We start from the raw sequence: 27,645 nt of genomic DNA, 5'->3' as shown, positions 1-27,645 counted from the left end.
CGCATGCACTCTTCTTGCTGGGCACTGCGTTTATTATTATTATTACTACTAGGATTAGGTATTGCGGTTTCTTGGATTTTCCTCCTTTTTGTAATGGGACCAGCATGGCCACTTGCGATTAAAAACAAAAATTGAAAAGCTATACCTTTCTATTTCCCCATGCATTTCCCCCCTGGTAGTGATTACATTGGCAGAATAAAAATAATCTGTCCTCTCCGTGCAAGCCTGTATGCATGTCTGCTTGGGAGTTGGCCTCGCTGAGTGCAATGGAACTGACTCCCAGGTAAGTGTGTATCTATAATAAGCAGTCCCTAAGCTTTTGGGGCTACCTACCAGGGGTGTATTTTGAAACTGAGAAGACAAACCAACCTGTTGTTGAGCACCGTCAAATACCCATTTCACAGGGGAAAAGCTGTACTGTATATGTTTGCAGCCTTGAGGACAGATCGCTCCTGCAACCGTGAGATCTTTTCTGGCAGTAGTATGCTGTTTGCCAAAGAAACAGTGCCCTTCCCCTCAGTGAATGCTCTTATTTGCTAAAACTGCAATGCTCTGCACACTTACCTGGGAGTAAGTCCCATCCAACTCCTTGCGGACTTTGCTTCAGAGGAGATATGTATTGCGACTGCACGGTTAAGGATTTTATTATTGGTGGTGGTGGTGGTGGGTTTTTTGCTCTGACACAAAGTCGTGCTTTACGAAACCGTGAAAACAACAAAAAAAACCCCAATCTTAACCCACCAGTAATTTGCCCCGTTCCAATCAATAAAACCATAGCTGCAGGTTGGAAAAATTCACTGCCAACATCTTAAACATGGTTAAAAGCTTTTTTTTAAAAAAAGAAGAAGCAATGGTTAATTTTCCAGGAAAAGGTGTGTGTCGGTGTGTGCTAACCCCACACTCAGAAAAGGAAGTGATGTCTGCACTGTGCAGTGGGGGGGGGGGGAGCGGAGGTTGATGACTGCCTTGTTGCAACACTTGCTTTTTCAGAGGGGAGGGGCGCTGTCTGGCTGCTTTATACAATGGTGTTTGTTTAGGATTCCTTGGCCTGTCCTTCTGTTCTCTTCTTTTCCTCCCCCCACAGCCCACCCGACCGCCCCCTTTTTGCTGGAGAGGGCATGCACTCTCAGATCTTGCGGTAGGATTTTTCTTTTGGGGTGGTGGTGAAGGGAAACATGGAGAGACAGACAGAAAGAGAGAGAACCTGCTCCCCTTTTAGCTGCCATCATGCATTTTTTCCATTCAGCGACGTTCCAGAGAAAGGACAGACTGATATGGATGTGCGTTGAATGCAGGCAACCTGTCTCTGTGTGTCTTTTAGTAAAGTAAAACCACCCCTTCTGCACATGGCCCCTACCCAGGCTTACCTACCCTGCCCCCTGGCCTGGAATTTGGCAACACAGCTGGATAGTGGCTACATGGCAGGGGGTCCCTCCCACCTCTACAATTCTATGATTCCACATATATTTAAAGCGCATTCCCCCTGTAAAGGGGGCTTTTGCGTCTAGCGTCCCACCCTGTGAAGAATCCTGGGAACTGCGGCTTACTCCCACAGAGCTACAATTCCCAGAACATACCCCAGTTCCCCGGATTCTCTGAGAGGCATGGGTGCTTTTTAAATATAATGGTGCGTATGTAAGCCACTTTGCCCGGTAATCTTGGGTGGTATTTAATTTCTGCTGAACTAGCTATGGAATACAACGGTACGACTGCTTCCTCTTTGGATTAAAAAAGATAAAATCAACGGCTCATTTCAGGTAGAAGACTCTGGGGGCACTGGAGTCATTTTAGCCTCTGGACTTTAATGGGCGTATGGGGTGGGGACTCGTAATGTGGCAACCGGCTTTGCTTCATTTTGGTTTTCTTCAAAACGTGGCAAGCCTGTCCTGCTGCATTTTGGGGGGAGGCTCCTGTTCAATCAGTTGCATGGCCCACCCCAGCTTCTCAAAGCAGGGATGGCACTGCTGAACTGAGGGCGGAGGGCAAACCTTGCTCTCCTGCCCCAAATGGAGCAGATTGGAGAGAGTGCCTTGAACCAGCTCTGCAGCTGTGTTGGAGGGTTTTGCACTGACTAGTATGTTTTGCACCCACTAGCAGAGGCTCTCCAGTGCTTCAGACCAGCAGACGTCCCCAGCTCTACCTGGAGATGCTGGGGATTGAACCCACGACCTTCTCCATGCTGGGCACATGCTCTACCGCTGAGCTACGGCTCTTCCATGCAAGATGGATTTGCCCTCTCTGGTACTATCCGGAAGCTACTGCGTGCGTTCTCAGGTGGCTTCAATGCTATTGGTGAATTCCTTAACTTTTTTGGGGGGGATCGGGGTTTATAATTGTCAGGAGCAGAGGCACAGGAGAGGGAGGAAATGGAGAGCGAGGGGGAGGAATCCAAGGGGAGCGTAGGCGATGACAGTGGTCCGAGGAATTCCCTGAGTCTCTCCAGCGAATCGGAAGATTCACAGAAGGGGGCGCCGATGGCCAGGGCAAGGGGGGTGCCAAGGGGGATACCCCAGAAGGAAGGGGCCAGCGGGGACTCCGAGAGCAGCAGTTGGAAATCAGGACCAGCTTCCCCACCAGAGCGCAGTGGGGGGGAGGAGTCCCAGGTATCGGGACCAGTGTGCTCACCACCAGCGAGAGGAGATGAGTCAGGATTGACCACGCCTCCTTCGGAGAGCGCGGAAACGGTCAAGAGGAAGGTTGCCGGCTGGGCGCGCGCGCCAAGTTCAAAAGTACAGGCGAGCGGCACAGCAGGTAGCCCGGATAGGGAACCAGGTCCTAAAGCCCGCCGGAAGGAGGGACAAGAGTCAGGGGGGTCAGCGTCAGAAGAGTCCAGAAAGGAGGAAACCCCGGGGGGCAGACGGACCCAGAGGAGGAAAGAACAACGGAAGAGGTGGAGTAAGGCTAGAGTCTTAAACTGGTGTATAGGGGGCGGGGACTCAGACGGAGCTTCGCTGGTCTAGGTTCTAAGATGTAGAACTGCACGCTGCGGCTTGGAAATGGAAACTGAACTTCAATAAAGACTTTTGTACATTACCACAGACTAGCGTTGGTCCTCTGTGAGCTGGGACCTAGAGGCAGCTCTGACAATAATCCATGCCCGCTATCAGCGATAGAAATTAGCCAGGTGCCAGGCGCATTTTGCGACTGATGCAGATCCAGTAGTGACCACGTGAAGATTTCTGGGTGACAGGTTCGTGACCGGGGAAAGCAAAATGTCACTTAGAGAAGGATCTGATCAGAAATAATTTTCTTTGAAGTCTGAACATGGTTTTTTCACCCTGGATGGTTTTATTTAATGTTTAAGGCGTTGCAAACCGCTTTGAGATTCGTTATTTAAAATATAAAGTGGTATAGAAATGGACTGAATAGTGATAATAATAATGATAAATCCCATCGGGGGGAAAAGGTGCCTTGACATTCTGTTGTGGCGACCGTAACCTAGCTTCAAGGTACCATTTAGCAATTTGCTTATACAGTGGTACCTCGGGTTACAGATGCTTCAGGTTACAGATGCTTCAGGTTACAGACTCCGCTAACCCAGAAATAGTACCTTGGGTTAAGAACTTTGCTTCAGGATGAGAACAGAAATTGTGCGGCGGCAGCGGGAGGCCCCATTTGCTAAAGTGGTATCTCAGGCTAAGAACAGTTTCAGGTTAAGAACGGACCTCCAGAATGAATTGAGTTCTTAACCTGAGGTACCATTGTATAGCTGTGTTTCTAATGCTCCCCAATATGGCATTAGCCATAAGAGGGTGCGCATATTTTCTCGTAACACAGGGATGGGGAACCTGTGACTCTTCAGATGCTCTCGGACTCCAACCCTGCTGAGCCCCAGCAAACATGGCCAATGGGGAGGGATGATGGGAGTTGTAGTCCAACATCTGGCGTGCATCACGCTGGTTATCACCATAGTAACAGCTGCTTCTTTGGGGAGCATGTTCCCCTCCAGATATTGCTGGACTACAATTCCCATCATTCCTCTCCATTGGCCATTCTGGGCTGTGGTTGACAGGAGTTTTATCAACATCTGGAGGGCCAAAGGGTCTCCACCCCTGTTTATTATGGATCAACATCCCCTCCACTGATACTCTTTGACTGTGTACTATCTTTGGATTCCAGTGCTATGAGGCCTAGTTAATTCCAGGAATTCCATCAATATGAGGCCCAGATTTTGGGGGGTGGGCTTGGATTAGATGCCTTGCAGTTTCCCCACTTTCTCCCCCCTATTGCTGCTGCTACTGTTGCCCAGACACTTGCCTTCTTTCCTTGAGCACAATCCAGAAGCAAATAGAGGAATCTGTTTCATGTCCACACTCTGGGCCCTTGCTCCCTTGCTGAAAGAGGAAAGGCGGACAGGCAGCCATAGCAAGTCAGAGGAGGAGCAAGATGGCGGAAGAGGCTCCAGAAATTGGCAATGGCAGTGCAGGCCTCAGCGAGTGCCTAACACTGCTTATTGGGCTGGCTGTGGTGGAGCCAATTAGATTAATTCCCCACCAGGGAATATAGAATTGGAGGATGGTAGCTAACTCATTGCTTGGAGTCTGTTTTTACACGTTTAACTCTTCTGAATTTCTGTTTTCCTAGAATTGTAGAGTTGGAAGGGGCCAACCCCTGCAGTGCAGGAATCTTTTGCCCCACATGGGATTCAAACCCACGACCCTGAGATTAAGGGTCTCATGCTCTCCCCATTGAGCTATCCCAGAAAATTTTCATTCGCCTTGATATATTTATATTGCAAATACAGTGGTACCTCCAGTTACGAACTTACAGTGGTACCTCGGGTTACATACGCTTCAGGTTACAGACTCTGCTAACCCAGAAATACAGTGGTACCTCGGGTTACATATGCTTCAGGTTACATACGCTTCAGGTTACAGACTCCGCTAACCCAGAAATATTACCTCAGCTTAAGAACTTTGCTTCAGGATGAGAACAGAAATCGTGCTCCAGCGGCGCAGCGGCAGCAGGAAGCCCCATTAGCTAAAGTGGTGCTTCAGGTTAAGAACAGTTTCAGGTTAAGAACAGACCTCTGGAACGAATTAAGTACGTAACCAGAGGTACCACTGTAATTTGTTCCGGTGGTCCGTTCTTAACCCGAAACCGTTCTTAACCTGAGGCGCGCTTTCACTAATGGGGCCTCCCGCTGCCACTGTGCCACCGGCGCACGACTTCTGCTCACATCCTGGGGCAAAGTTCACTACCGGGAGACCTACTTCCGGCTTAGCGAAGCTCCTTATCGGAAGCGTTTGTAAGGAGGACAGTACGTAACCTGAGGTTCCACTGTAAATTCTGCTTGATGGTAAGAAAACCTCTAAAGTCACTGGCAAAAATAGATGCATGGTTTTTTGTTTTTTTAAGGATATATTGTTTGTTTTTAGAGTACATGCCACATAGAGGGTTTTGGTTTTTTTGGGAAATATTCCATGATATATAAATGCTTTTAAACAAACAAATGCATAAGTAAGGCTGGAGACTGAGTGCTTGGTGACCCACGAGGCTTTTGGTTGCAGGGCTGGGTTTGTGTGTGCATTTGTGCACAAATGCCTGAGCACTCCTGCCTCTTGCATTTCCTGCCTCCCCTGTGACCCGACTGTTTACTACCATTTTTCCATCCCTTTCCCCCTGTGTGTCTCTGGCAACGGAGGATAACAACTGAGTGAATCTGATGAAACCGGACTCCTAGCCCGTGAAATCTTACGCCGTACGTTTTTGGCTTTCAGAACTTCAGGTGACGCCTTATAATACCGAGCCAGACTGTCGGTTCATTTAGCTCTGTATTGTCTGCACTGGCTTTCAGCAGCACTCCCAAGATTACAGGCTGGGAGTCTCTCCCAGGCCACCTTGGAAGATGCCATTGTACATTGAACCAGGGGCCTTTCTCAGGCAAGGCAGGTGCTGTACCCAATGAGCCACCTCCCCTTCCCTTTGACCTTTTCAAGCTCTTCATGGCTTAGGGCCGGAATGGGGGAACCCATTGTGATCTAGCTGGGGCTGATGGGGGCTGTCGTTCCAAACAGCGTTAGAAACTCAGATACCGTATTTTTTGCTCTATAACACGCACCCGACCATAACACACACGTAGTTTTTCGAGGAGGAAAATCCGTAGGCATGCCACCCGTAGGCATACCCTCCATAACAGACATTTCCCATTACTTTCTAGGAGGAAAAAAGTGAGTGTTATGGTGCAAAAAATACGGTATATAAGCTAGGCCCCAAACGCCTCCTTAAACCAGGGTTAGGGTCTCCAAAATGGAATGCCAGATTTTGGGGCCAGGTGGCTTGAAAGTCATCTTTTTCAATACAACTTTTTGGTTCCTGAAATTCATAACCACCGTGCAGATAAAATATAACAGAATTCGACAAGATGTGTTTTAAGTGTGTGAAAACGGGCAAATTCTGGGCATGCACCTCCAGATGGTGGAGAAGTCGGGTGCCATCCTGGTCCTGGGCATCTTCACCTGGTCGCACGTGGACAATAGTCAGGTGCAAAATGTTCCTGGCGAATTTCGAACGCTGGTTCCAAATATCTGGAGGGCATCAGGGTGAGCTAAAATATAGCCTACGTATCTGTTGGTAAAAAGCTGTGTGTATTATGTAAAGATCTCACCTAGAGCCAGTTTAGATTTCATGACCCTTTTGATAAAGCCCCAGGTCCTTAATTCCTAACTTATATAGGACTTTTTTATATGTAGATAGAAGCAAGAGGGACTCTGGTCACTGGAGAAACACATTTTAGATGTTTATCCCCTATAGTATTGTTACTGTGATGCTGTCACTCAGATTCTGTCCTCCATATGTAAAAATGTAGCTGGATTTGCCATGGCTGCTCTTCTCAAAAGGATCACTAAAAGTTTCCACGGGAGAATGTCAGCAAGAACGATTCAGTCAGTTGATAATTCAGGTATATCAGAGTGTTCGAGACCCACATCGGGCAAAAAAATAATCCTGGATTTCAGGGGGTTAGACTAGATGACTCTCGTGGTCCCTTCCTATGTGGTGCATGGAACTGGCTCTCCTGCAGGAGGCAATGACATCCGCCATCTTGGATGGCTTTAAAAGAGGATTAGATGAATTCATGGTGGATAAAGCTACCAGTGGCTACCAGCCATGAGGGTTATGTCAAGAGGCAGCTTGCCTTTTCATGCCATTTTTCCCCTCTCTGGGCTCTTTCAAGGCTGTTTTTGCCCTTTCCGAAGTCACTTCCGGGTTCAGCCCAGTCGTGCGTCGCTTGGTTGTCGCCTGTACTGAGGGGCACTGCAAGAACTGTAGACTGGTTGGAGGCTTCCTAGACGTGGCTGCCATTGTTGGATAGGCCTGGGGAACAGTGGGGAGGTGAAAGCAGGCGTCTGTGGGGTCTGCCAGGGCCCTGGGCCCCAGAAGCTGTTCCAGGTTCAGATGGCCTCTTTTTCTCTGGTGCATTGATGGGGGCTTGTGTGGAACCGCCACACATGGAAACAGCTGACCAGACCCTGCCCTCCCGTTGATGGTTTCTTGCAAGTTGGGGCCGAGAACCTTTCGTTTGGGCTGGTTGGTTGATCTGGGATAACCAACACTTCCTGGTTTCCTCTTCCAAGTTGTTCCTGCGAATTATGAAGTTTGCGGCTTTTTGCTGGGGCAGATGATTTTTTGTCGTGAACTGTGCCTAGGTAGGTGGTGAAAGCTGCTTGGAGGGGTGGCTGGGAACTGGGACACTCCTAGAATGGGGTCCTCGCTGCGGGATCACATTCACCCAGTGCTATACCAGCTGCACTGGCTCCCTGTGGAGTACAGGATCAGGTTGTAATCTTTAAAGCCCTATATGGCCTAGGGCCCTTGTACCTATGGGACCGCCTCTCCTGGTATGTCCCACGGAGGACCTTATGGTCTTCAAACAAAAACACCTTGGAGGTCCTGGGCCACAGAGAGGTTAGGCTGGCCTCACCCAGAGCCAGGGCTTTTTCGGCTGTGGCTCCGATCAAGTGGAACGCTCTGTCACAAGAGACTAGGGCCTTGCGGGACTTGATATCTTTCCGCAGGGCCTGCAAGACAGAGCTGTTCCACCAGGCCTTTGGCCAAGGCACAGCCTGACCCCCTCCTTTGGTAATTCTTCACAGAACTCTAGCCCAATGGTTGCCATCAATTTGATTTGAACTGATTTTATAATGAATTGATTTTAGAATGCTGTATTATTTTACTGTTGTTAGCCACTCTGAGCCCAGCTTTGGCTGGGGAGGGCGGGATATAAATAAAAATTTATTATTATTATTTATTATTATTAACAACAAAGCACCAGCCTCATCCTCAAATGCCTCGTGTACATCTTGGAGGATGTGCATGGTGGGCGGTTTATGCAAGAGGCAGAATCAAATGGTAGAAAGAAACTTTGGCTGGCTTGGCAGTTTCTTGGGCTCCATCGGAGGAATTTAAAAGTATGCAAGGGCATCCTGGCACACGGAGGTGCGTGTGAATGAGGCTAGAGAGAAATGCTAAATTGATTTATAACCCTACCTTTCCTCCGAGGAGCTCAGGGCAGCATGCATCGTTCTCCTCTCCTCTCCCTTTTATCCTCACAACAACCCTGTGAGGTAGGTTAGACTGAGAGTGAGTTGATTGGCCCAAGGTCACATCCAATGAGCTTAATGGCTGATTTAAACCCCGCCCTCCCAGGTCTTAGTCCAACACTCTGGCCACTAGGCCGCCACATTGGCTTCTCTCCCCTAGAAATTTCTTCCTCTTAGAGCAGCCAGCCCCAAACTCAGCCCTCCAGATGTTTTGGAACTACAACTCCCATCATCCGTAGCTAACAGGACCATTGGTCAGGGATGATGGGAATTGTACTACAAAAACTTCTGGAGGGCCTAGTTTGGGGATGCCTGTCTTAGAGGAACATCACAACATCCAGGGCCCTCTCCTGCCAGTCTGTAGCCTGGAGTGTTACACCCCAAAGAACAGATTGATTCAGCTATACATGCCTCCCCCCTCCCGACTTCTGCCCTAGTTATTTACTTTTAATTTATACATATTTGTATTTGCCACTTTCCCCCCCAGCAAACCACATATCCTCCAGATCCTATATAATATTTTTCCTAGGCTTTTCCTAACCCACAAGATTGGACTCTGTTATTTCTGAATCCCTGTTTTCTGAACTGATAAATGATTAAAAATAATAATTCTGTGATTCCAGGTACACTCAATGAATGGCTCTAACTCAGCAACGCCTATTAGGTTCAATTGGTCTATTGTGAGAAGAGCTAAATGTGGTTATAACCCATTGTGTTTTGTTTGTTTGGTTGCATCTTTGTATACAGCTTAGAGGGACTTTTTAAACAGGAAGCGGCTTAGAAATGCTTTAAAAGACATAATAAAATGAAACGACCAACAACCAAAACCAACAGGTGGTTTTTATGTGAGCCCCTTTCCCCCTCCGCCACAAATGATAGGAAGATCAAGGAAGTTTCCAACTGAAAATGCACAATTCTCTTGAGAATGGGCAAACCAAATTTCCTGACTGTCGCTCCCCCTGTGGTTGTCAAGCAGATGTTTCTGAGAAACCTTGGGCTTCCCCAGAAATGCATAAAACGCAAAGATCGGGAGAGATTTTGCGACGAACGAATGGAGAAAACATCTGACTCTGACCCCAAAGGCCTCTTCTTCCTTTGCAGTGGGTGACCTTGGCATCTGCGTTGCTTCCACAGAATGAGGAAGGCAGAGCAGGGGAAAGTGAGATGCTATTTCAGCAAGCAACAGGAAACTCCAGCCGTTGGCTCTCCAGTGGCTGAAAACAATGATGATGTCAGTGTGTGAGCCTTGAGGAGCTGGATGGTGCAGCCAACAAAACAGGCTTTGGCCTTCAAACAGGGCCGGACTGCCCATTAGGTAGGCTGAGGCAGTCACCTTGGGCATCTGATGCTGGGAGGCAAGGAGCGGGTTGAAGTTTTGTTTGTCAAGCACCTATGATGAGGAGAAGAATAAGAATCTATTATTTATACCCTGCCCATCTGGCTGGGTTTCCCCAGCCACTCTGGGTGGCTCCCAACAGAATAATAATAATAATAATAGCAATAAAACATCAAACATTAAAAACTTCCCTAAACAGGGCTGCCTTCAGACGTCTTCTAAAAGTCAGATAGTTGTTCTTTTTTGGTTTTTTGTTGAGAAACACCCCTTCTTCCCCCATTCGGTCTTTTGCACTCCTCTCCTGACATCTGGAAAAATTCCTTTGCACATCCATATGCACGAATCTGGCCAGCTTCATAGTTTACAATTGGTGTGTGTGTGGGGGGGGGGGTCTGGGTGCCATTTTGCCCTTTCCTGACCCACAAAATGTCTTGGCTCGGCCCCGTCTTCAAAAAGTTATTTGGCAAACCAGGAAAGTGGGAAATATTTTGAATATTCCTTGAGATGTAGGCAATAATCAGTGTCTCCGTAACATGGCCAGAGTTGTACCTGCGGCCCTCAGGATGTTTTTGGCCTCCTATTGTCCCTAGTCAGCATGTTGGGGGCTGATGGGAGTCACAACATCTGGTTTTTAATGTTTGCTCTTGCGACTCTGCTGTGGAAGACTCAATTTCCTTCTCTTGGATGTGAAGTCATAGGCAGAATCTCCATAACTTGATCAGAACTTGGCCAGAGCTGCTGGACTCAGGATGAAATAGCTTTGCAGGCCATTCTTCTGTTGGCAGATTTAGGTTAGCCTGGAGTTCAGTCCTCAGAATCTCCAGGTAAGGCTGGGAAGGAGCTCTTCCTTGAATCCCTGGAGAGTGGTTCCCAGTCAGCTTAGATCAGGAATGTGGAGCCTGGTTTCTCCCAAACTGCAACTCCCACCATCACAGGTCCTTGGCCATGCTGGCTGAGGTTGAGGGGAGTTGGGAGTCCAGCAATATCTGGAGATTTTTGGGTTTCCCACCTCTCAGACAGACAATGTTCAGCTGGATGAATCCATGGACTGATTCCATATAAGGTAGCACCCTATGTCCCAATGAAATTGGGCCTACTCTTGACAAGTGGGCGTTCGCATGTGGTAAAAATGGAGTGGGAGTTTGTGGTCAACCAAAGAAGGAAGCGGGCATCTTTCCTTCCATTAATTTGCCATAGGAATATAAAAAGCCATCGTATACTGAGTCAGGCCGTTGCCTCTGCTAGCTCAGTGTTGTCTGCACTGACTAGGAGTGCAGAGTTTCAGAAAGTGAAAGGCTTCTGGGAAATGATTTATAATGAGATGAAAAAAATGTTGAAATATACTTCTGCTAAGAAACCAGAAGCATTTTTATTAGGAATATTAGGGAATGAAATTAAAAAGACGGATGTTAAGTTATTTAGGTATGCAGTAACAACAGCTAGAATCTTGATGGCCCAGAAATGGAAACAGGAAGAAATGCCGACAAGGGAAGAATGGAGAATGAACCTGATGGATTATGCAGAAATGGACAAATTAACGGGGGAAATCCGGAACCAACGCGACCAGAGATTCACCGAGGACTGGAATAAATTTGCAGAGTATATCAAAAATGTATGTGAGGAGCAATTAACGCTTGTTGGCATTCAAGGAGCTCTGTGAAAATGATTGATAGAAATGTTGCTTAAAAGATATGATAAGATTAAGATTGTTAAAGTGCAATATAAATCTAAGAAATGTGAGTAATCGTGATAATATGGAAAATTGTCAGACAGGCTGAGGGAAGTCTAAAAGATGTATATGTTAGAAGTGGATGTTAAATATGGATGGAATGCATATTGGAAATTGAATAAAAAAGACTAGGAGTGCAGAGTTTCAGGCAGGGGCACGACTTGGGGGTGCTGGAGATGGAACCTGAGACCTTCTACATGCAGAGCATGTGTTCTACCACTGAGCTCTTCTGCACTGTACTGGATTTATCTTACAACTGCTTGACATCTGCCATTAAAAACGGGTCAACATTGAGGCATGTTCCACCTTCGCTTCTGGGACTTTGGTAATCCTCTGGTGCTGATGAGGGAGGTGGTAACATCTTAAATATGCAGAGCCGAGGCTTGGTGAATGCCAGAGACAACCCTGGGGTGAGAATCTCCCAGACTTAATGGGCTGGATCCAGACTTCATAGGACAGTAAACTCTTTGAAATGCAAAGGTTGTGATGGCCAGAGTGGCAGGGTCATTTCACGTTGAACTATGTGCATTCTGAATCGGCAGGAGGTAGGTGCCATTTTGAATCTCATTCATCCTTGGGCGCTACAACTGGCATGGGTTGCTTTTGTTGTTTGTTCTGTAACCAATACAAAACACGTAGGTTGTCTGTGAACACACAATCCTGATGGCACCAACTTTGGTGGGCAGAGGCTGGCATCTTCAAGGCGTTCTTGCTAAACCCGGCACAAAAACCTTGCTATTTCATGTTGAAGTCCTTCTCCTTTGTGCTTTCCCTGCAACATAGGAGTGTAGAAAGCTACCTTAATACCAAGGCAGAACATTGGTCCATCTAGTTCAGTATTGTCTGCACTGATTGGCAGTGGTTCACCAGGGTTTCAGACAGCAGGGCCTTTCCCAGGCCCTACCAGAGAGCCAGTGTGGTGTAGTGGTTAAGAGCAGTGGACTCGTAATCTGGTGAACCGGGTTCGATTCCCCGCTCCTCCACAGGCAGCTGCTGGGTGACCTTGGGCTAGTCACACTTCTTTGAAGTCTCTCAGCCCCACTCACCTCACAGAGTGTTTGTTGTGGGGGAGGAAGGGAAAGGAGAATGTTAGCCGCTTTGAGACTCCTTCGGGTAGTGATAAAGCGGGATATCAAATCCAAACTCTTCTGCTTCTACCTGGACATTCTGCCTGCAAAACAGATTCTCTGCTGCTGAGCCGAGGCCCTTGCGTGGGTTGGAACTGCTCTGCGTTTTCACTTTTTGCCAGCTTACTGGGTGTATGTAAGTGCCGTAAACAGCCTTGTGGCTTTGGAGTTCTCTCCAGGGACCTGCAAACTCGGCACTGGTCGGGGCTGCAAGTTGTACTAGCAACTGAATTTGCTGGCTTTGAACTTGGTGGAGAGTTTGCAGATGAGATGGCTGCTGCTGGATGTGCTGGCCTGAGGAGGGGCTTGGAACGGGGTGGAGGGGCGGCGAGGAAGGAAGGATGTGGTTTCAGTGACCGTGTTCCTTGGAATGGCGCTGCCCATTTGAGGTTGCACTGGTATTTTTTTTTTAGGGTATGAGTTGGCTCAATTATGTTAGAAACTCTCTGTGTGTGTGTGTGTGTTTGTGTAAATTCCTGACTTTCCTGCCGAGCCAAATGTGGGTTACATTTCTCTCTCTCTCTTTCTCTCACTCTCTCTTGGGTTATGCAAGAATGAAAATGCAGCAAAGCTTTTAGTTCAGGGACGAGTGAGGAACCTGTGGCCCTGCTGATGTTATGGGACAAATGTTATTCATGTGAATGCATGAAAACTCTCCTACGCTAGTTGCTTTTATAACTTCCTTTGTGTGTCTTTTTACACGCAGTTCGGTTGCAACAAAGATGTTCTGAAAGAGGCTACCTTCCCATAGCTCAGATTAGGATGCAAAAAGACCAAATGCTCTTGGAACCCAATAAGAAACGTGTTTTGGCCTTGCCAGCTGCTCCAGAGACGATGGGTAGCCAATGTGGTTCTCTCCAGACATTGTTGGACTACAACTCCCATCATCCTTTGCCAGTGGCCATGGTAGCAGGGGCTGCTGGTTGATAGTGGTTGTTGCGATTGCACATTTGTGAAGATCATGTCTCAGGCATTAAAAGTGAGGGTGTAAGCAGGGCATTGACATATGTTGAAGGTTGACTGGCACTTGTGCAGAACTATTTGGGGCGGATCTTAAGCACGTTGAGTCATAAGAAGAACCTGGTCAAAGACCCGTCTGTTCTCTTTTTTAAGAAAAGTTTTATTAGATTTTCCACAATTATAACAAAAACCACAAAGCAGAATGACACACAAAAACAGGAAAAAAGAAAAATACGTCAATGAACAAAAAAAGAAAAAAGGAACAATAAACAGATAAACAATAACAACAAACTTAATTCTTTACAAATCCAACCTTTTAAACATCTTGGTTGACTTCCTCTAGTCCCTCCCTTCTGAGTTTCCTTGTAGTTGAAAGTAACAGCTTTCCAATATCATTATTAAAGTAAAACAATTTCCAATTATAATCCGTCTTATTCACTTTTCTTAATATTCATCTGTTCTCTCAATGCCCATGGAAAGCCTGCAAGCCTGCAGTTCCTGGAAACTGGTATTCGGAGATGTACTGTCTCTCACAGTGGAGAGCCATCTGGCCAGCAGCCATTGATAGCTTCATCCTCCATGAATTTGTCTCACCAGCTCCAAACGTTGAGTTAGACTCTTGTCTGCTAGAGACCAACAAAGGCTGCTTCTCTCCCGCAATTTTTAAGTGGAGAAAAACTCTGTCCTGTGTTAAAAGCAAGTGCTGATGAGCCATCCTTGATGTACATAGAGAGTAGAAGAAGAAGAGTTTGGATTTGATATCCCGCCTTTCACTCCCTTTAAGGAGTCTCAAAGCGGCAAACATTCTCCTTTCCCTTCCTTCCCCACAACAAACACTCTGTGAGGTGAGTGGGGCTGAGAGACTTCAAAGAAGTGTGACTGGCCCAAGGTCACCCAGCAGCTGCATGTGGAGGAGCGGGGAAGCGAACCCAGTTCACCAGATTACGAGTCCACCACTCTGAACCACTACACCACACTGGTACAGAGGTGTACCTTGGCTTCCTTGTGCCCTTAGGAAGGAGTTACACTGGCACCTCCAAAGCTGGCCAGAAGAGTGGCAGATGAAATGGATGGAGTGTGTAGAATCAGGAAGTTTCACAAATAAAATTAGAGAACAAAAAAGAGACAACCATCAGAGAGGATTGGAAATTATTTGTTAGATTATTTAATAAATCATTGTAACAATGTTAAAAACGCTAGCCGGTTTGGAGTAAGCTGTTAAAAATTGCAATGAGAAAAATTAGGTGAGAATGATTAGAAAAAGCAGAATATGCAGCAGAAATAGATAAACTGAGGAAACCATGGAAGGATGGAAGTTGGCTAAAATAAACTATTTGATGAATTCATTGAAATGTATTGTCTTTTTTCCTTTTTTTCTCTTTTTCACTTAGATTGTATTTTGAAAAATCTATAAATCTATATATATATATTTAAATCCATCACTCTGGGCCGCCTGGTTAGAAAGTCAGAAGGCCCACTCCAAAATGCCTTTTTTATTTTGTGCATTCATGTTGACGTGTGCTCAGGTAGTGTTAGGGTGGTTATGAACGACCCCCTTCTTTCCCTACTGTTTGTGCCTGCAGAGGTTTCTAAATCAGCACATTTCCTGTAACTTCCTGCTTTTCAAACCTGCAACTTTTCATACAACGATCTTTTCCGCGCTTTCAAACTTTCCCCAGGTTTTGTCGTGCTGTAGCGCATGGGGCTCTTTCGTACCCTCCTCTTCGTCCAGCCAGTCCCCCACAACTGATTAACTTTCCCTGCTCCTGCAACATATCTTGGAGACAATAGGGTGGACAATGTCTCGTTTCAGATCTAGGCCTGGTCCCCCTTCGTACCTGACCAGAGCTGCCTGTCTGCAACCTTCGCGGACTAAACCAGAATATTATTTGTTCCGCCTCCAGCCACTGTAACCTCAGGTCACGTGGTCGTCTTGAGGTCTCCTTTGTCGAGAGAGTACTTCCTCTAGAGAACAATGAGAGTTTAGCTTCCCTGGCTTCCCATTTGGCACACGAATGCCACAGGGTTTGAAGGCCGTTAAGGTGCTATTGGACAACATAATAAATAACTTCTCAATTCCAGTGTTTGGCCCAAGTGAGAGGTACAGAGAGGAAGGGAAACTCTCTCCCCCCTCTTTAATTTGTGGGGAAATGCTCACACCTCTGGGCTAAATTTATGGGCCTCATGTGACCAGAGGCGGGTTTGTTTTTCTTCCTGCAAAGAGAGAAAGATTTTTTTGGGGGGGGGTTTGGTACAGTGTAGATAGCCACCCTAAACTCACAAACACTTCACTCGCTTCCCTGCCCCCAAGAGACTGGATAACTACACTGGACTGCATTGCAGGGCTGACTTAACTCATGTTAAACCACAACAGAATCACAAAAGTGAAGAGTTGGAAAGTACCCCAAAGGTCATCTAGTACAAACCGTTGCAATGCAGAAGTCACAGCTAAGATACTGGGACCTTGTGCCACAGCCCTTCCTCTCCATCACAAAAAATAGCAATAATTTAATTTAACTTTTAAACAAATAAACAGACAATGCAAACAAGGAACAGTTGTAGAAATAGTGTGGAAAACAAGGCACAGAGGAAAACGATGCACACCTAAAGAAAACAAAATCCTTTCTCATCTTGCCTTCCACAGCCCTGTCTGCACAATATAGTTTTAAAGCAGTATCAAAGCCGCTTTAAAGAATCATGGTTTTCCCCAGACTCGCAGCGGTTCTCAACCTGTGGGTCCCCAGATGTTGTTGGGCTACAACTCCCATCATCCCTGAGCTCTGGCCTTGCTAGCTAGGGGTGATGGGAGTTGTAGTTCAACAACATCTGGGGACCCACAGGTTGAGAAAGGCTGCCCCAGAGGATCCTGGGAAGTGCAGATTGTTAAGTTGCTAGGAGACCCTTATTCTGCCCACAGAGGTACAATTCCTGGAATTCCCTGGGAGGAAGAGGGATAGACTATTAAGCCACTCTGGGAATGAGAGTTCAGCAAAGGGAGTTGTAGCTCAGTGGCCCCCCTCTCTAATCTGAGCACCCCGTCAAACTACAGTTCTCAGGATTTCTTCGGGGCGGGGGGAGCCGTGACTGTAAAGTGCCGCGATACTGCTTTAAATGTATTGCTCGGATGGGGCTTAAATAAGCCACTCTGCACTGGAGAGGCTAGTCTGTGTATGTGAAGAAAAGGAACGGAAGCTGTTCCCCATAGAAAGTTTTCCTGCGCCGTTTATTAACCCTCTGCATACCCTCCAACATTTCTCTGATGAAAATAGGCCCGCCCCATTCCATAATGATAATTTTACTATTTATACCCCACACATCTTACTGGTTTGCCCCAGCCACTCTGGGCAGCTTCCAATATATATAAAAACATAATAAAATAATAAAACATTAAACTTTTTTAAAAAAACTCTCCCCCCATACAGATGACTCGGGGGTCAGATAGCTCTGTACCCTGCTCCCAACATTTCTCCAATGAAAATAGGGACATCTTAAGGAAAAGGTTCAAATCCCCGCGACAGGGTGAGCTCCCGTTGCTCGGTCCCTGCTCCTGCCAACCTAGCAGTTCGAAAGCATGTCAAAGTGCAATTAGATAAATAGGTACCGCTCCGGCGGGAAGGTACACGGTGTTTCCGTGTGCTGCTCTGGTTTGCCAGAAGCGGCTTAGTCATGCTGGCCTTATGACCTGGAAGCTGTACGCCGGCTTCTTCAGCCACTAAAGCGAGATGAGCACCACAACCCCAGAGTTGGTCATGACTGGACCTAATGGTCAGGGGTCCCTTTACCTTTTTAAGGAAAAGTGGGGCGTTCAGGGATCAAATCAGAAACTGGAACAGATTCTCTAAATCAGGGGCGCTTGGAGGGTCTGTCTATGTGTTGCACAAGGCCTTCAGGTGCTGCTTTAAAAACAGGGTCTTGTCTTTGGAGGCCCGCTGCACATCAGAGTGCAACCTCTTTGCCTCTCTCCCTGGCCTGCCCCCTCCAGCTTCTCTTCCTAGGCCAGCAAATGTCTTTCAGCTTGGTTAGGCAACAGTTGTGTGCGCATATATATATATATATATGCACGTTTCAAGGGAGCAGCAGATGGTGCATGCTGGGTGTGTGGCCGCTAAGCGCTCGCAGCTCTTAAATACACTCTCGGCGTCTCCTAATGGAGGGGAGTCGATCGCAGCGACTTCCTGTTTTCTGCCAAACACTTTTTCTAAATGAAGAGCGGGAGAGGCTGGCAGAGCTGTTTGCGTGGGTGCTCTTCTTCCCTGCCTTCTCCACCCCCGCGACTGCCCCCGTGTTCCTGGTCTCTCCCAGGCAATGGTCTGTATTAAGATTTGGGATATACACAGCAGCAGGAGTTGGGTGCATGGCGGCGGTGTGGGTGTGGGTGTGGGTGTGTGTGTCAGAGGGAAGGTCATCGCAGATAGGCCGCAGAAGCCTTGTGACAGGCTAAAAATAGCCTCTGCCATCTCCCCCTCTTCTTGATTGCCCCCCCCGGAGAGATCAGCAAATGAGGCGGCCCGGCCAGGGTGGGGCGGAATGAGCGGGGCCCTGGGATCAATACGTGTCTGTCTTTGCAATGCCAGTTGCGAGTGGACTTTGTCCGGCTGTCTCTCTCTGTCTCTCTCTTGCTCTGTAGTTTCACGCATGGGATGGAACATTGGCTGAAATAGTTTGGGGGCACATGGGCAGGCAGCCTTAGGATACGGGGTGGGCAGATCTGTCGTTTTCAGCTTCTCATTCTTTCCGATCTTAAGTTTGGCTCCACGTCAGCTTGCAATTCCACGCTCTTGGCATTGCGATTTGCTTTAAGCTGCTTCTAAGTTGTTGTGGTTTGCCCTGGAACCTCGGAGTGAAGGACGAGCAATATTTGTTTTATGGATTGCTTTTATGTCTCGCTGTTTCTCCAAGGAGCACAAGAAGGGTGTACCGTACGTGGATCCCCCCTCCTCATTTATTCCCCACAACAACCCTGTTGTTGAGAGGCAGTGACTTCGGGGCCGAGTGCGGATTTAACCCTGGGCCTTCTTGCTCTTGATCCCGATGCTCTAACCACTATGGTACACTTATCATTATTAGCAGTAGCAGGAATAATAATGCAAATTCCCCTTGATACGCACATTATTTTTGTAGGCAGTTTTGCCCAATGTATGCGTTTATGCAAAGCAGGTTTCCCTTATATACAGCTCTGTACGTAATTTTTATCCACACTTTCCATGTGAATATTTGCACGCGTCGGTTGGCTGGAGAAATGCGTCGCAGACGTCAGAGAGGGGTGAATTTCGAAGGATGGCTGTTTCTCAGTTCGCATACTTTCTGAAAGGGTGAATTAGGTAGGCTTTCCTTTAAATACGAAGAGAATTTCTCCCCCTTCTGTACCTCAGAGGTGGAGGGTGTTGGAAGCTGCTGAGCTGGGAGGTGCCTGTTGAATATCCTCTAGCATTTGGACTGAAGATTGTGTTTTGGGTGGAATGTTAAAACATCTGTAAGATTATTTTTTGAATAGTTGATTTTGAAGCCGGTGGCCCTTTTCCAACTCCTGGTGGGCTGTGGCAACCAAGGGGTTAGAGTGGGAGGGGGCAGGTTGTGAACCTTTTTGGACCAGGGTGGCACAGTTTGAATTTTGAAACCATGCTGTCACAAAATGAAAGAATTTGCAAGTGGCTTCCCCGAGTAATGTGCATTTTTGTATGTTCTTTTCACTAATATTTACACTTTTATCCACATCCCCCCCCATCCCCGAAACAAACGGCATTACAGTGGTAACTCGGGTTAAGTACTTAATTCGTTCTGCAAGTCTGTTCTTAACCTGAAACTATTCTTAACCTGAAGCACCACTTTAGCTAATGGGGCCTCCTGCTGCTGCTGCGCCACTGGAGCACAATTTCTGTTCTCATGCTGAAGCAAAGTTTTTAACCCGGGGTACTATTTCTGGGTTAGCGGAGTCTGTAACCTGAAGCGTATGTAACCTGAGGCGTATGTAACCTGAGGTACCACTGTAATTTTGTGCGTATTGTTTGGCTGGAAAATTTCACCGCAGAATTCAGAGGAGTGCACATTTGAAGGATTGCTCTGTCTTGGTGGGCGAATTGGCTGTAAGTTAGGGCATTTCTCACGAAAATGCAAACCGTTTGAATTTCTACTCCCTCCTTCCCTCCCTCCACAATGCAAGGCGATGTCCCCTTGGCCTTCTCCCTGTGAAAGCTGGTTGCCTCATTGTGCAGGAGCATCGAATGACTTTCTGACCTGCTTTGAAGTGAGTTGAGTTTAGAAAAGGAAGTCGGCGTGCTTTGAGTGTTTCGTGTGGGTTCCTGGTGCAGCTCCACCCGATTTGCATGCCTCTTGTTATGAAACCCTACATTGCTTGTTTGGGCAAGAGAGGGGAGAGCTTTCTCTCCGCCAGCCTTCCCCATCCTGGTCCCCCCTGTTCCAAAGGCTGCAACTCTAATAGCTGTCTCGTAGGATGAGTTCAGGAAACGGTCCAAAGAGGAGCACACAGGTCCCATCTGCACTTTGCACTTAAAGCAGTATTGTACCACTTTGTGCAGTCATGGCTCCCCCCAAAGGCTCTTGGGAACTGTAGTCTGTCAAAGGTGCTGGGAGTTTCTAGGAGACCCCATTCCTCTCTTAGAGAAACAGTTCCCAGAATTCCCTGGGGAGATGGATTGATTGCTAAGTTTTTGGGGGGATTGTAGTTCTGTGAGAGGAATAGGAGTCTCCTTGCAACTCTCAGCACCCTTAACAGACTACAGTTCCCAGGATTCTTGGAGAGGGAAGCCATGACTGTGCACAGAGGAAAGATGCTGCTTTCAATACACAATGTCAATGGGGCCAGAATTAGGGTTGACCCAAAATATTCTGCTTCCTGAGGCAGGTACCCTGTTGCATAGCACACACCCCTCCCCCAACATGCATGGTAAAAGGTAAAGGGACTCCTGACCATTAGGTCGTGGCCGACTCTGGGGTTGCGGCGCTCATCTCGCTTTATTGGCCGAGGGAGCCGGCGTTTGTCTGCAGACAGCTTCCGGGTCATGTGGCCAGCATGACTAAGCCGCTTCTGGCAAACCAGAGCAGCCCACGGAAATGCCGTTTACCTTCCCGCCGGAGCGGTACCTATTTATCTACTTGCATTTTGATGTGCTTTCGAACTGCCAGGTTGGCAGGAGCAGGGACCGAGCAACGGGAGCTCACCCTGTTGCGGGGATTCAAACCGCCGACCTTCTGATCGGCAAGCCCTAGGCTCTGTGGTTTAACCCTCAGCGCCACCCGCGTCCCTTAACACGTATGGAGATGCCTTGAAATTGATATTTTATTTCAGATCAGTAGGCAGAGGAGCGGGGGGGGGGGGGAGACTCCACGAAGAGACCAAGCTTCTAGTAATCAACTGTTTATTCTGCTTATTGCGCTTTGGAGAGAGATTCCTTCATCAGGAGCTATGTACAAAATGTGGTTCGAAATAGTGACAGTGATTAAAAGATGACACCAAAAACTAAAAACCAGGACACGCAGAAATTGTTGAACTTTTTTAAAGGAAACCCCCAAAATTGTTGAGCTATTTCAGTTTACTTGCCAAAGATCCAGGACAAATCGCAGCCTTACAGAAATTCCCTCCAAAATCCTGGTAATAGCTGGAAAAATCCAGACGTATGGCAGTCCTATGCTAGACACACTCAGAAATGTAAAACATTGCCTAGAACCAAAAATTCCAAACCGCACTGTGAATAAGACCGTGAGTTTTGGGCTATAACCAGACCTCCATAAGTAAAAAGATGAGCACTCTGTGATACACCCATTCTAATAAGATTCTGAAAGAGTCTTCATGTATGTTTGGGTCTCTGCAGCTAGTTGAGCAAACCTCTTGCTCCCAGTTCTGCCGCCTTCTCTTCCTAACAGGCAGTATATAGGGTTCTTCAGAACCCAAAGGTGAGACCCGAGATCTGTAACATAAAATATATCCAGTGGTTCCCCCTGGCCTGTCTCTACTCACTATGAAGAATTTCCTTGTGCGGCCTGATTTCTCCATGTTAGGGTTAGGGGAGGGGGCTGGACTGCTGCTCCACTGCCCCCCAACACCCTCTGTCTGACGGCACTCCCTCACTTTGCTCTGCACACACCCTTCGTTTCTTCGTGGGGTGGGGAGCAGCATTGAGCCCTCTTAAAAGCATTTTCTCCCTCTGACATTCGCATGTGGCCTTTCCTCTGAGTGGTTTGAGGCAGTGAATGTGGCTCTCATTGCAGCGGCCTTTGTGGTGGATTGCAGCAACTGCCTCTGCCTGTCAAACTCCTGCTCCTCCTGTTTGTGGAACTCAACAAACAAGAGGGGAGTGGGAACAAACCTAGAGTGAGTTGCTTCAGCCTGTCATTGGCTCTGGCGCCACCTACTGTTGGGCTCCCTGCCTTCTGCCCTACCAGCCACCAGATTGAGCCCAGTGTTCTTCCACTGGGCACGTCAGTAAATAACAGCAGTGCTGTGCAAGAGTTTCTGCTGCAAGCATATCATTTTGCATAGAAAGTGGAGGTGGTGCTTCGTATTTGCGATCTTCCGTTTTTCGCTGGCATCTAAATAGCTGGGACAGTGCCTGGGCGTTCCAGCTTGTTTTTTGCTCACTTTCCCCGGGCGTCTCAAGAAACAAGGAGATTTCACTTTCCCGTGACCTGTAACTGGAGCTGCTGGAACGAATGCAGAAAACAAGTTATTTCTCAGATTCTCATGGATCTTCCGAGCGTAAGTGGAGATCCTTTTCTCCAGGCGATGCTCTGAGGCTGGCTGAACAAACAAAACTATGATTGTCCCGGTTTTATTCCTGCTGGATAATGTTATTTACTTGTGAGGTTTTTGTTTGTTTGTTCCGCAAGTAATGAGCGGATGATTTTGGAAATGGGAGCCAGGGGCTGCTTTGACAAGTGGGGTCTGTCTAATCTGCCACCCTCCAGATGTTTGGGGCTAGAGCTGGCATCAGAGAGTTGGAGTCCAAAATCCGCCGCATGTGCTGAGCCCAGCATTATTTGAGATAGGCCTGTGGTTGACATGGTGTTTGTGAAGTTGCGAGCCTCCCCAGACCAGATTCTTCAGTGTGGATCTTGTTGGTGCCCACTAGAGTTTTTGGTGGGCTGGTGGATTCCCCAACACCACTTCTGTCAGTTCAGCTAAGAAGACAGCAGGATGGTCAATAAACTAACAGAACATCTGTTGGGTCGCTTGAGCCCAACACCAGGTACACATGCCCAGAGATGGACATCTGCAAGGTTGGGTCAGGAAGATGGCCTGTCTATGTGCCAGGGCTGCCCCACGTCCTCACTCTTCCAGCCAGGACTTCTGCTGCATCTGGAAACTTGGTGGGCACATCTGGGAGATGTTTGCTCTTCCACTCTCACCCAGCCTGGTCTCAGTGATGGCCCACCAGATAGATGTGATGGTCAAGCGGCAAGTCTGGGATGAAGCAGGCCTTGCCACCTGATGCCTTGATGTGAAGCATCACCTGTAGACTGGAGGCGGCTGCTGATAAGCTCCCTAACCTATTTAGGTTGGGGGGGGGATGAGCGGAGAGTAGAAGGACCAGGCTTGTACTGACCATCCTTCCTTATGAGCACCACCTCCTGCCGCCTTAGGACTCTGACTGCACAGTGTCTGTTGTCGTCCTCAACACATATTTCTACTGACACAACACACCCTGTACGTTCAGCAGGCCGACACCTGCGGCTGCTCTTGACTGCTTTCACTTGTCACGTCACAGGCTGAATGGCTGATGACATGACACTTGGCTGCTTTTCGGAGTCACAGAGAGTGACCTGGAAACAGCCTGAAGGTGTACTTCTCACTGAGATGGTCTGCCTGTGTTTGGACTGTACCACTGTGGATGCCCAGCGAGATGGGGCTCTTATGATGGGATTGTTCCGTTTCTGAAACACCTAAAATTTCTAAATACTGTAGATTTGCTGCCCACAAGCTTACAATCAAGAGATAAGGACTAGACATAACACGGGGGAGAGGAAATGAGCAAAGCAGGAGGGGTCAGTGAGAATAAACCGGAGGAAGAAATCTGTCTTCAGGAGAAAGCCTGAACGTAAAAACAGAGAGGGAAAGAATCTGCTGCTGGGTTGGTGTTGCAGGAACCAGGCAGCTGCAAAGGGGAAAGAACGAAGGTGGGAAATACATGATAATGCTTAGTTTGACTGTGACATGGATGGTCTAAGGAGTTTTTGTGTATAGATACACAAACACACACACACACACACTTCCCTGCACATAGAACTATAGCAAGTTGGGGATAAAGGTAGACTATAAATTTTGTCTTTGTCACCTAACTTTCTCTGTATATGGATTTTTGTGTTGCTTTTTTGGGGGGGGGGGAGTTGTGGGTGGGTGTAAAGAGGCACATTCAGTTGCCTTGGGCCCCTGCCAGCAGTCTGAAGTGGCACGGCTCACATAACTCGGTATGTAATTATGTAGAACTTCCCAAAGGCAAAATGTTAAAATAAGACATTTATATTCCCCCAAGTGTCCTCCGTTTCTTTAAATACAGTGGTACCTTGGGTTACATACGCTTCAGGTTACATACGCTTCAGGTTACAGACTCCGCTAACCCAGAAATAGTGCTTCAGGTTAAGAACTTTGCTTCTGGATGAGAACAGAAATCGTGCTCTGGCGGCGCGGCGGCAGCGGGAGGCCCCATTAGCTAACATGGTGCTTCAGGTTAAGAACAGTTTCAGGTTAAGAACGGACCTCCGGAACGAATTAAGTACTTAACCTGAGGTACCACTGTATAGCCTTTACATTAGCTATGCAATTCCCAAATCACGTTCAAGCGCAATATGGGATGTCTCAAAACCAAAGTTCCCTCCAAACGTTCATTCAATAAAGAGAAAAGAATCTCTACAAGTATCCTTTTGCTACAGGATAATCCACAGGCTGGAACAAAGCTATCCACATTGCCAGTGTTGTAGTGTTGCTCTCAATCACTCAAACCGCAGTGGCAGTGCCCCATCTGTGTGAAAATCCAAAGTAGAGCCCGGGCACAGGTTGACCTACCTACCTGTGAACTAGGAGGCCTTAATGAAAGCCTACATGAGGGCGGAAATGACTGGCAGAATCCGAGACCAGGGAGAAGAATCGGTAGAAGAAGGTTGGAAGAAATTTAAAGACTATCTACAGAAACATTGTAAAATTAAGGAATGTTAGAAGGATGCTGGAATGAAGTTATGTGGTTTTAGAAGTAATGTTATAAAGGAGTATGTAAAAATGGGTTGTCAACAGGTGAGAATGTAAAGTTACAATATATTAAGATAAATGATTAAGATAAAAACAAAGATGGAAAGGATTTGCTGAATTAACTAACTGAACTAGAATACAAAAAAGGGAGGTGTGAGGAGGTCAAGGAAACAAGTAAATGAAAGATAAGTTATGGAAAAATTGATTTGTTTTTAATTGTTTTTATTTTTCAGTTTTTTGTAATTTTTTGTTTTATTGTTTTTTTCTTACTTTTGTAATTTTTTAAAATTTTAATAAATATTATTTTTTTAAAAAAAAAATGAAAGCCTACATGAGATCATCATGATGGCCAGCACCAGGTTTTCTTGCACTTTACTCAGATGGAAGTCTTGGAAGCCCTGTCACAGTTGTCGTCGTTGGTAGCTCCCTTCCCTTTGACCACGAGAAATTCCGCCGCAGGCCTGTGCTAGGAACCCGACCAGGGTGTTGTCTATAACCCGTGTTAGGTTTTACGGAACTTGTGTGCATTGCTGACATCCGTGTGGTATCTGAATCGGTGGTCAAGGCTCGACTGGGGTGAATAGCACACAGACCAGTGTCCGAAATATTCTGCTTGTGGCTTTTCAAACTGGGAATATTGCAGGGAAGCGGGCTTAAACTGGAGAGAGCCTAGCTTTGGAGGACCAGATATGTATGTGGCCATTGGCTCCTCATCCGAAGATCCTTGTGTGTGTTAGACATTTTCCCCTTGCAAGCTGTGTGGTCTGCACTACAACTGCAGTTGTGCGTAGGAATCCTTGTCACTAGGGTGGCGACTTCCACATTGCTCCAACAGGTGATGAAACTGTTTGGTGGGCAACTTCAGAGACCCCATTTTCCCTTCTTGTAGCACTTTCTCTTTAGACCAGATGGACCAGGCAGTTGTCTCTGGCCTTTGGGACTCTCCCTAGGCCACACCCCCTCCTTAGGCCACGCCCCCATACCACTGGCCTTGCTTTACATCCGCCTTGTGTATTTTTGCCTGTATCCTATACCTGATGGTGCTTCTTGCTTATCTAGAGAGGGTGAGCAAACTAGCAATTGTTGCCCCACCCACTTTTCCTCCTGGCCCCGCTCACCCTGAGCATGTGGCCCCAGAAAGGTTGCATAGAGGGGGACGTGGCCCTCAAAGTGATAATAATAATATTCTGCCACGGGAATGCTGTAGCGGCAGGGCAGTAGCAGGCAGGAAGCAAGGAAATTCTCCCCAGAGGACATATTTAAATGCAGTTTATCTTTTTTCATTACTGCTGTTCTCTTTCAGGCCGGCGCGTTCCAAATAATTCTGGTGAGCCTCTGGGGAGAACGCGGATTCCTGGAAGCCTTGATTTACATTTGCTCGGGGTGAGACAGGGCAGTGGAGAGAGGCTGGAAAGAGCTTGTGTAATTTCAGAGCGGGAAGAGTTCTCCCTGTGACTGGGAAAAGCAGCCTCTTTTGTGCTTCCCATGGCCACCGACCTCAGGATCCGCCTTGCCTGCTTGTGTAGTTTCTCCCGTGTCGCCTTTCAGAGCAGAGTCAAGGAGTCAGAGTAGCCCGTCTTTAAATGGGTGGCTGGGCAGATTTACATAAGGCTCAAAGGAGCCTCGCAGTTCAGGAGCAGTCTGCTGTCCAAACACCAGTAAAGGTAAAGAAGCCCCCTGACCATTAGGTCCAGTCGTGGCCGACTCTGGGGTTGTGGCGCTCATCTCGCTTTACTGGCCAAGGGAGCCGGCGTACAGCTTCCGGGTCATGTGGCCAGCATGACTAAGCCGCTTCTGGCGAACCAGAGCAGCACACGGAAGTGCTGTTTACCTTCCCGCCGGAGTGGTACCTATTTATCTACTTGCACTTGGGCGTGCTTTTGAACTGCTAGGTTGGCAGGAGCAGGGACCGAGCAACGGGAGCTCACCCCGTCACGAGGATTCGAACCAGCAACCTTCTGATCGGCAAGTCCTAGGCTCTGTAGTTTAACCCACAGCGCCGCCTGCATCCCAGTTTGTAGCTGGAGACAAACAGTAGGAGAGAGATTTGCATTTCCTCCCATTTTCTGTGGGCATTCCAGAGGGATCTGGCTGGTTACTGTGGGGAAACAGGATCCTGAACCTTGTCAATTCCAGCAGGTCTCCTCTTCCATAATCAGTAGTTATGAGTGGAGCCTCCAGATGCAGAGGCAATCTACCCCAGAACGCCAGATTATTGTGGGTGGGTTTTTTTGCTTTGATACTGTGCTTGTGGGCTTCCCGGCAGCATATGTATGCCCAATGGCTGGGAAATGGGATGCTTTATAAGAACCTAGGAAGCTGCCTAGGAGCCAGACCGTTGCTCCATCTAGCTCAGTATTGTCCACACTGACTGGTAGCGGCTCTCCAGGTTTCCAGGCAGGGAGTCTTTTCCTAGCCCTGCCTGGAGATGCTGTTAGGGACTGAACCTGCAACCTTCTGCATGCAAAGCGGATTTTCTACCACTCAGCTATGGCCCTTTTGGTTCTGATCCATCAAGAGGCTCCTTATGCCCATTTCACAGCTGTGTAGGCATTGTGGCAGCTGCATGCCTGAGCACTCCTGATCTCAAAGGACCAGGTGGCAAGAGTGCTGTCCCAGCAGCAGCAGTGTGCTCTCTTTCTTGGCCCTTGTAAGTTCAGAAGAGGTCCTCTGTAGGCACAGCTGTTTGCCCTGCAGGAGAGACTCAGGTGGGCTGGCAAGCAGAGTTGGTCTGAATTCACAGAAATGGGTGCGGC

General features: G+C 47.6%; 2 protein-coding genes across 2 annotated transcripts in view; both read left to right on the top strand.

Moving 5' to 3' along the window:
• Positions 1 to 3,620, top strand: part of EVI2A (ecotropic viral integration site 2A) — a 172,658-nt gene extending 169,038 nt beyond the window's left edge. Inside the window, exon 3 of the mRNA XM_081890665.1 lies at positions 3,504 to 3,620. The gene's annotated coding sequence lies outside the window, so the exon portion shown is untranslated. The remainder of the gene's footprint in view (positions 1 to 3,503) is intronic.
• KSR1 (kinase suppressor of ras 1) overlaps positions 1 to 27,645 on the top strand; it is a 107,180-nt gene that overhangs the window by 1,070 nt on the left and 78,465 nt on the right.

Source organism: Podarcis melisellensis (genome assembly GCF_964234715.1).
Source record: "Podarcis melisellensis genome assembly, chromosome: 15".
Classification (NCBI taxonomy): Eukaryota; Metazoa; Chordata; class Lepidosauria; order Squamata; family Lacertidae; genus Podarcis; species Podarcis melisellensis.
This window is presented reverse-complemented; position numbering and strand designations above follow the sequence as displayed.